This window comes from Oncorhynchus tshawytscha, linkage group LG06 (assembly GCF_018296145.1).
Source record: "Oncorhynchus tshawytscha isolate Ot180627B linkage group LG06, Otsh_v2.0, whole genome shotgun sequence".
Taxonomy (NCBI): domain Eukaryota; kingdom Metazoa; phylum Chordata; class Actinopteri; order Salmoniformes; family Salmonidae; genus Oncorhynchus; species Oncorhynchus tshawytscha.
The window spans coordinates 13865042-13874265 of NC_056434.1; positions in this window are offsets into that span (position 1 = coordinate 13865042).

The following is a 9224-nucleotide window of genomic DNA, read 5'->3' on the forward strand; positions in this document are numbered from 1 at the left end:
CTCAGAAATCAACAGCTTTTAATATACTTTGTATCCCTCATTTACCCAAGTGTTTCCTTTATTTTGGTAGTGACCTGTGTGTGTATATACACTGAGTGTACAAAACATTAGGAATGCCTTCCCTAATATTGAGTTACACCCACTGCCCGTCATTCAGGGCAGTGGGGGCACTTGCCTGTTTTGCTTGTTATTTTGGCATTAATACGTGTCACATCAGTTAGCAAATAATGTAAAAAAACAAAAACATCATTGAGTTTATAAAGCCGCATACAAACATGGTCTCTTTTTTGCTTTCTTGAGTAAGGCAGCTCCAAAATGCAGGTGTTTCAGCCAAGCTCAGTCCTTTCTGTGGTGGTGGGGCTAGCCAGCAGAAAATACCAAACATTGCACCTGATTGGCTCAGTTTTCTGTCGCTCATGGGACAGTATGTTATCCCCAATTCTAAGCTTAGAGCTCGAAAGTTTTAGCCCCTTTGGGTTCTGACATTATATTGGAGTTATATTGGAAGTGCCCATCCAAGAAGGCTCAAGGTTATTGGCCACAGATAACGTAATTTGATGTCATTCTATAGCTACAGTAGCTTTGATTAGACTGATGTCAACATCTTACTTTCAAAATCTTATCTAGCAGTCATCTACAGTTGTCATCAAGTCGACAATCTACTGGCAAATCCTTTTTAATCCTTGGCGTATGAAGATAAATAATGAAGAGAAATTATAGATGAAACGAATCGGTGCTCATTGGCCATTGTACATAAAGATTACACAACACGTTGGAAATCGCAAATCCGTCGTATGGAAGGAATCAGTGACTAACTGCAAGCATTGCAAAGAAACCACAAACATTGTTCTGCTACTCTGCTCTGACTTGCCTGGCCATTCTCCTTCTCTCCAAAGCCTACCATCTGACAGAGGGAGAGTAGGTACAGTAAGCTCTGGAGGAGCTGATGGGGGATAACACTTGATATACTCCCTCTACCATGCAAGCACATACAGTTGAAGTCGGGAGTTTACATCCACTGAGGTTGACTGTGCCTTTTAAACAGCTTGGAAAATTCCAGAAAATTATGTCATGGCTTTAGAAGCTTCTGATAGGCTAATTGACATCATTTGAGTCAATTGGAGGTGTACCTGTGGATGTATTTCAAGGCATATCTGCTTGACATCATGGGGAAATCAGCCAAGATCGCAGAAAAAAATTGTAGACCTCCACAAGTCTGGTTCATCCTTGGGAGCAATTTCCAAACACCTGAAGGAGCCACGTTCATCTGTACAAACAATAGTACGCAATAAACACCATGGGACCACGCAGCCGTCATACCGCTCAGGAAGGAGACGCGTTCTGTCATCTAGAGAGAAACGTACTTTGGTGCAAAAGGTGCAAATCAATCTCAGAACAACAGCAAAGGACCTTGTGAAGATGATGGAGGAAACAGGTACACAAGTATCTATATCCACAGTAAAATTAGTGTACTCACTGTACAACAAGTCAGAACTGTAGGATAAATAAAGGTGGCATATAAGCAGACAATGAAAGCTCTTACAATATTCAATGATTAAATTTCTCTAAAACAGGTTATCGGCTATTTGTGCACTACCAAGTTAGAAAAGTAGGCAAAATTAAGAGGTGAAAATAGACCAAATGATTAGGGTGAGGCACATTGAACGCAGTTTGGGTCTTTGCGTGTAAAAAAAAAATGCACGTCATAACACGATTTGACACATTAAATAAAGCTTTTAATTTGACTCGTCAAATAACCCAATTATATTATCGAATGTTGTGTGTGCTGAATTTGCACATGCAAGCCAAGCACCACCAGTACTTTCAGTAGCACTGTCAAAGCTGTACAACCAAGTAGCCAAACAAGCCACGAACGATGTGTTTACAACACTGTTGGTGAAAATAGACCAAATGATTATGGTGAGGCACATGGGCTACTAACAGCTTACTACACAACATACACTTCGTAGTACTTTCTTAGCTACAGTATACATACCTCCCTGGCATATTACATCATTTATGCAGCAGCATACAATACATTTTTGGACTCACCTTGTTGTGAAGGCGGCGCAGCGGGGTCCCTTGTGGGCAAATATGGTCATCATAACTTTGTCAAAGTCTGGCATTCTCTGGATTTATGGCGGAAACTCTGGGGGAAAAAACACAGCCACTCCATTGGCAGCTCCAGCCCCAGCCCCTCAGAGGGGGAAGAGGACCAAGGCCAGGCCTCTATGACCTCCTCCTAGACGTGAGACGTGTCCAAGCTGACCTTGCTGCCTGCCTCCCTCATGCTGGCCGACGCCACGCTCATCGATGACATCCGGTCGTTCACTTCCTCCCTCACCCTCTACCCCTACCACAAAATCCTTTAGTAGATCGGTTCCACGCATTGTTTCCGCATTGCAGTAGGCAACTGAAGGAGCAGTGGGAGCCATTTGGTTCCGGGTGACTAGCCAGGCCATGCCACAACGCAGTACAGTGGTGCTTTCAGAAGAGAAACTCATATCTCTGCTTCTCTCTTTTCTCGCTCTCTCTGTTAATCAAATATCAACAGCAGAAGCAGGCACTAGTATTAAAAATGGCATTCACCACTAGTCAGCTACACCAAAGCACTGTTAAAGAAACAGAATTGGTCGAGAGCTCATCAGTTTGTCATTTTGTTCTCCCCAGTCTCTGATTGATTTAATAGGAGGAACCGTCTTTGCTGTGAATGGCAGTAGTAAAGACTCAGGGTTTGGCTGGCAGGAGGGCGGACAGAGAGGGTGGAAAAGAGGACGGAGATTCTATCATGTCATACTGTATATTCATTATTTTTATTTAGAGTTTTTCATATCACAGACACATCTCCTCATCGCTAACATGGAAAAAGGATTGCATGTATTTTAACAATGGACATCAGGGTTAAGATTTCACATGTTCATACTGTCAAATTTAGTTGATTATAAAAATTAAGTGTTTGTCTTAATGGTAAGATGAGGAGCCTGATACATGGTCAGTATGTTATCATAATGGTAAGGCAAGGAGCCTGATACATAGCCAGTATGTTGTCATAATGGTAAGATGAGGAGCCTGATACATGGTCAGTATGTTATCATAACGGTAAGGCAAGGAGCCTGATACATAGCCAGTATGTTGTCATAATGGTAAGATGAGGAGCTTGATACATGGTCAGTATGTTGTCATAATGGTAAGATGAGGAGCCTGATTCATGGTCCGTATGTTGTCATAATGGTAAGATGAGGAGCCTGATACATGGTCAGTATGTTGTCATAATGGTAAGATGAGGAGCTTGATACATGGTCAGTATGTTGTCATAATGGTAAGATGAGGAGCCTGATACATGGTCAGTATGTTGTCATAATGGTAAGATGAGGAGCCTGATACATGGTCAGTATGTTGTCATAATGGTAAGATGAGGAGCCTGATACATGGTATGTATTTACATTTTTTTGTCACATGCGCCGAATACATGCTTACTTACAAGCCTTTAACCAACAATGCAGTTTTAAGAAATTGCCCCCAAAAAAGTAAGAGATAACAATAATGAGGGTTGGAGCCATTATGAAGCTTGGGAGGTGCTGAGTGCAGGGAACACGATCACATGTGGCAGTACTGATAATGAGAGAAACCGTTGAAGGATCATAGCGATCATAGCGATGTTAGCGATGTTAGGATAGGATCATAGGATCAATGTGATGTTTAGGAGGAGACTCCACCCAAAGTGGGGTATGAATATTACCACGAGGGAAGCCATGTCTGTGTCTGAATGCAGCTGTATCGACCCTTTGGGAATAATTAAACTTGGTTAAGCTTTCCTAGTGTCTGTGGAGTCATTTACTCTTAGAATTAGTACCTAACAGCAGGAAGCTTGGCCCCGGTGATGTACTGGGCCGTACACACTACCCCCTGTAGTGCCTTGCGGTCAGAGGCCGAGCAGTACCAAGCAGTGATGCTCTCGATGGTGTAGCTGTAAAACCATCTGAGGACCCATGCCAAATCTTTTCAGTCTCCTGAGGGGGAATAGGTTTTGTCGTGCCCTCTTCACGACTGTCTTGGTGTGCTTGGACCATGTTAGTTTGTTGGTGATGTGGATGCCAAGGAACTTGAAACTCTCAACCTGCTCCACTACAGCCCCGTCGATGAGGATGGGGGCGTGCTCGGTCCTTTTTTTTTCCTGTGGTCCACAATCATGTCCTTTGTCTTGATCACATTGAGGGAGAAGGTCTTTGTCCTTGCACCACACGGTCAGGTCTCTGACCTCATCCCTATAGGCTGTCTCATCGTTGTCGGTGATCAGGCCTACCACTGTTGTGTCATCAGCAAACTTAATGATGGTGTTACGTTCCCCAGTCTCTGTGTTGTAGTTTTGTATGTGTGTGTTTCAGGATGGTTTCCTGAAATTCCCCCAAGCAGTTGATTGGTCGGTGCCATTGCTAATTGGAGCTGACCCTGCACTCTCGTCAGAGGATACAGCTGTATCCCATTAGACTCCTTCTGAAGCTAGAAAAGCCAGCGTTTGTTGCTCAGACAGGAAGCTGATGAATGCTAACATAATTCTGCCAGGCTTGATACAGCTTCAACTAGCACTGACGTGTCAAGTGAGAGGTGTCAAAGTCCATTAGCACAACAATGGCAGGAGAGTCAAACAGTCTACTCCAACCAAATGGAGAGTCCTTAGAAGCTGCCTCCTGCTGTTCAGAGGTAATTAAAATACAGTACCATATGTATGTAAAGAATGATAAGGCAAGAAAAGATAACAAAATGAAGCTCCTTATGGAAAATCAAGAGATGCTTTTTGCTGACTATTACAAAAATGGGAACATCAGCAACCTTATCTTCCACACAAACCATCCCCTGGCATGGCACAGTGCTATATTAGCACACTACCCCTCTGTTAAAAGAGAAGGGGTGTTAATGAGGGGTGGAAACTCAGGATACTTGACAACGAAGACTCTGAGTCAGCTAATATAAATCACTATAAGTCCGGAACAGTAATGGTACAGGGTAACCCCAAACATTTTCAGCTGGACTTTCACCTAATTAAAGAATTAGCCCAGCAGGAGAAGCTCTCCCTTGAGAAAGATAACCCCACCCCGAGCGGGTCAGATCAGACCTCTTCGTTATATAACCCCACAGATGAGAAACCCCCAGTGGAAAGTCAACCTCCCAGCACAGATTACTACTCCCTCATTGAAATGAAGGATACATTTATCCAGCTGGAGGTAAGGCAGGTGGAGCTGGAACAGCAGGTGATTACACTCCAGTCAGCACAGACCCAGACAACAGTGCAGCACAACAACACTCTCTTAACCAGACCTGGAGTGCTGGAGGTGGACAGAGACATATCTGCACTCTGGACAGTGGTGAGACAACTTCAACAGGAGCAGGAGCAGGAGAAGAACGGAGCACTAGAGGAGAAGATCAGACTGCTGGAGGAGAGGATGAGGGGGATGGCGTGTGACAGAGAACAACCCACTAGAGAGGTGGCCACCCCAACAGAGAAGAAAAAAATGGGAATTGTTACGTGTTCGTTTTTTTTTTGTGAAGTAGTTTGTAACCGGTCCTGCAGAGGTATGTTTATGTCCAAAGGACTGTTAGGGTTATTGAAATGGTTTGTATTCTGTTTAATTTGTTCCCAAGGGGTAAGGGGAGGGCACCTAGGGAGTGCTTTGGCAAGAGGCCTGCGGGCATGCATAACCCGTAGTGTTCACGGTCTATGCACACTAGGTAAGACCTGGGCGGACTACCCCCTGTATTTTGGTTAGTGCACCAGGTGGTGCTAAGTTAGGTAAGTTGTGGGTAGGCAGGTAAGGTAGGAGAGGGGCTTTGACATGTACTTTCTTTGCTTTGGTTCCGTTCAGCCCCTTTCCCCCAAATTTACAGTGTGAAGGAATAAATCAATTCCCAGTAAACAGTCAATTCTCTGCCTTTGTCATCCTTACTCGCACCTACAGTCCCATACCTCTTTCACTCCACGGGGAGTTGAGTTTTAGCAGGGTGTTGCATTCCCTCTTCCTAGAGGCGTATGTAACAGATGGTGTTGGAGTTGTGCTCCAAAAGGTGTTCCTTTTGTCCAGGTGTGAAAGGGCAGTGTGGAGTTCAATAGAGATTGCATCATCTGTGGATCTGTTGGTGTGGTAAGAAAATTGGAGTGGGTCTAGGGTGTCTGGGATATTTGTGTTGATGTGAGCCATGACCAGCCTTTCAAAGTACTTCATGGCTACAGATGTGAGTGCTATGGGTTGGTAGTCATTTAGGTAGGTTATCAGAGTGTTCTTTGGCACAGGGAGTATGGTGGTCTGCTTGAAACATGTTGGTATTACAGACTTGGACAGGGAGAGGTTGAAAATGTTAGTGAAGACACTTGCCAGTTGGTCAGCGCATGCTCGGAGTACACGTGCTGGTAATCCGTCTTGGCCCTGCAGCCTTGTGAACGTTGACCTGTTTAAAGGTCTTACTCACATCGGCTGCGGAGAGCGTGATCACACAGTCGTCCAGAACAGCTGACGACGTCCTCGATGCACTTATTGATGAAGCCAGTGACAGATGTGATCTACTCTTCAATGCCATCGGAAGAGACCCGGAACATATTCCAGTCTGTGCTAGCAAAACAGTCCTGTAGCTTAGCATCTGCTCCATCTGACCACTTTTTTATAGACTGAGTCACTGGTGCTTCCTGCTTTCGTTTTTGCTTGTAAGCAGGAATCAGGAGGAAAGAATTATGGTCAGATTTGCCAAATGGTGGGTTAGGGAGAGCTTTGTACGCATCTCTGTGTGTGGAGTAAATGTGGTCTAGAATTTGTTTTCCCTCTGGTTGCACATTTAACATGCTGATAGAAATGAGGTAAAACTGATTTAAGTTTCCCTGCATTAAAGTCCCTGGCCACTAGGAGCGCCGCCTCTGGGTGAGTGTTGTCATAATGTTGTCATATTGTTAAGGCGAGGAGCCTGATACATGGTCAGTATGTTGTTGTCATGACGTTGGTCTGAGTGGCGGAGGTTTATGACCCCCATAAATGCCTTTCAACTTTTCCTCTCTAGTCTACTGATGTGACGATTGAAAATCCCCTGATTAACATTGAGAGAGAGAGTTTGGTGACATCGAAAGATGGGAACGGAAACATATTTCGGTAATCCAACCAGCTGAAAATATGCGTCGGTACTAAATGAATATGATGCCAGATCAGTTGACACCTGAAACATTATTACTGATGATCGGACGACATAAACTGTATCTTGGAAAGTCTACACATTATAGTTATCAGATTTACATGGAATTGTGCAATTTAAATGTTTAAATATTAAACTATTTGTGAAAAGAATAAATGTCATTTTAGCTTCCAAATGAGAGAATTGGGGTTTCATGAGGGAACTATGCTCAACTCAGTGGCCCTGCCCATGTGAACAGACATTGGTTATAAACTATGAAACACGCCCTTCTCTCCCCTCCTATATAAAGCCCTTGACGAAAATTTAACTTTCTGTTCCGAGGACGTTAGGGCGACAATCCTACATTTAAAAGGGCTCAGATAATAAGCTGTTCAAGGATGTGAGGACTTTCTATCCCCATGTTGAAAGGACAAAGACCACCTACAGAACTAAGACAACCTCACACAATTGGCATTGAATTTCAATGTGACCTACACGCCGAAAGGATGAATTTCGACTATACCAGCCAGAATATAGCATGAGCTTAAAAGAATGGCAACTTGGAATGAACTTTGAACTCTTATTCACTCCAGAAGTGATACCGTTGAGTTAGCAGCAGTCGCTAAACGTGGGATAGCAGAGGACGGACAGAGTATCCATTCTACCATGCTCCAGTTCACCACTAGACATTCTTCAGAGGACCAGAGATCCATAAAGGACAAACCGGCCTTCCGTCGATGACCAATCTACCGAAGCGCAGCTCAGTGTAAATATTAATTGCATTCTACTTTTTCAAAAGGGCGGTTATTTAGAATGCATAAGATTCTGTATTTACGATAGCATAGCTTCTCCCTTTGTTACTCAGTCTTCCCACTCTTTTACTCAAGCCCAACCCCCTCTCTTTGTGTAACCAGCCATCGTATCTGTTCCGTCCACCAGGGACGTTTCTTTATGACATAATTTGTAATCAATGTATGATCCATTGAGTGTGATTATTTAGTAAATTATTTAGTAAATAAATAATTAAACCAAATTTTGTATTGCTGTTTCAACTTGTTAGCCAGGGTTCGTGAAGATAACCAAGAATTTACAACTTTCAGATGATACTAAATAAGGTGACGATTAAATATTGACTGCTATTGATGTAAAAGATTACTAGGTCTTTAAGAATTTATTTGGAAGATAACAGCTCTATAAACATTCTTTCGTGGTGCCCCGACTTTCTAGTTAATTAAAGGACAAAGTAGGGATGTAGGGATGTCCTTGTCTCATCACGCACCAGCAACTCCTGTGGGCGCAGTGCGCGCTAACCAAGGTTGCCAGGTGCACGGCGTTTCCTCTGACACATTGGTGCGGCTGGCTTCCGGGTTGGATGTGCGCTGTGTTAAGAAGCAGTGCGGCTTGGTTGGGTTGTGTATTGGAGGACGCATGACTTTCAACCTTCGTCTCTCCCGAGCCCGTACGGGAGATGTAGCGATGAGACAAGATAGTAGCTACTAAAAAAAAACTATTGGATACAATGAAATTGGGGGTAAAAATCAAAACAAAAAAAACAACAAAAAATAATAGCATGTCATATCACTTAATCCGGCATAGCCAAAGACACAACATTGTCATAATGATAAGGCAAGGAGCCTGATACATGGTCAGTTTGTTGTCATAATGGTAGGATGAGGAGCCTGATACGTGGTCAGTATGTTGTCATAATGGTAAGATGAGTAGCCTGCTACATGGTATGTATTAAAAAATAATCACATTTTATTTGTCACGTGCCTAATACAACATTTCAGCCCTACCTCTGCCTTTTAAAACTACTGGACGACTGGCATGTTTCAATCTATAGCCTGTTGTCATCATCATCTTCAAATGTAAGTATTTATTAAGTGAATGTAGAACATTTCATTTCTTTTTAGTCTTCTCTTACATATGATATCATGCAGTATTGATGACCAATTATTTTAAATACCCATTTACAGGTGGGTGTTAAAACATTGTCGGTAGATGGGGTTATTTATCCAGGTCAAGAGCTTTGAGGTCTTGTGAAAAGCACTATACTTGTTATTTTCGGTTTATTT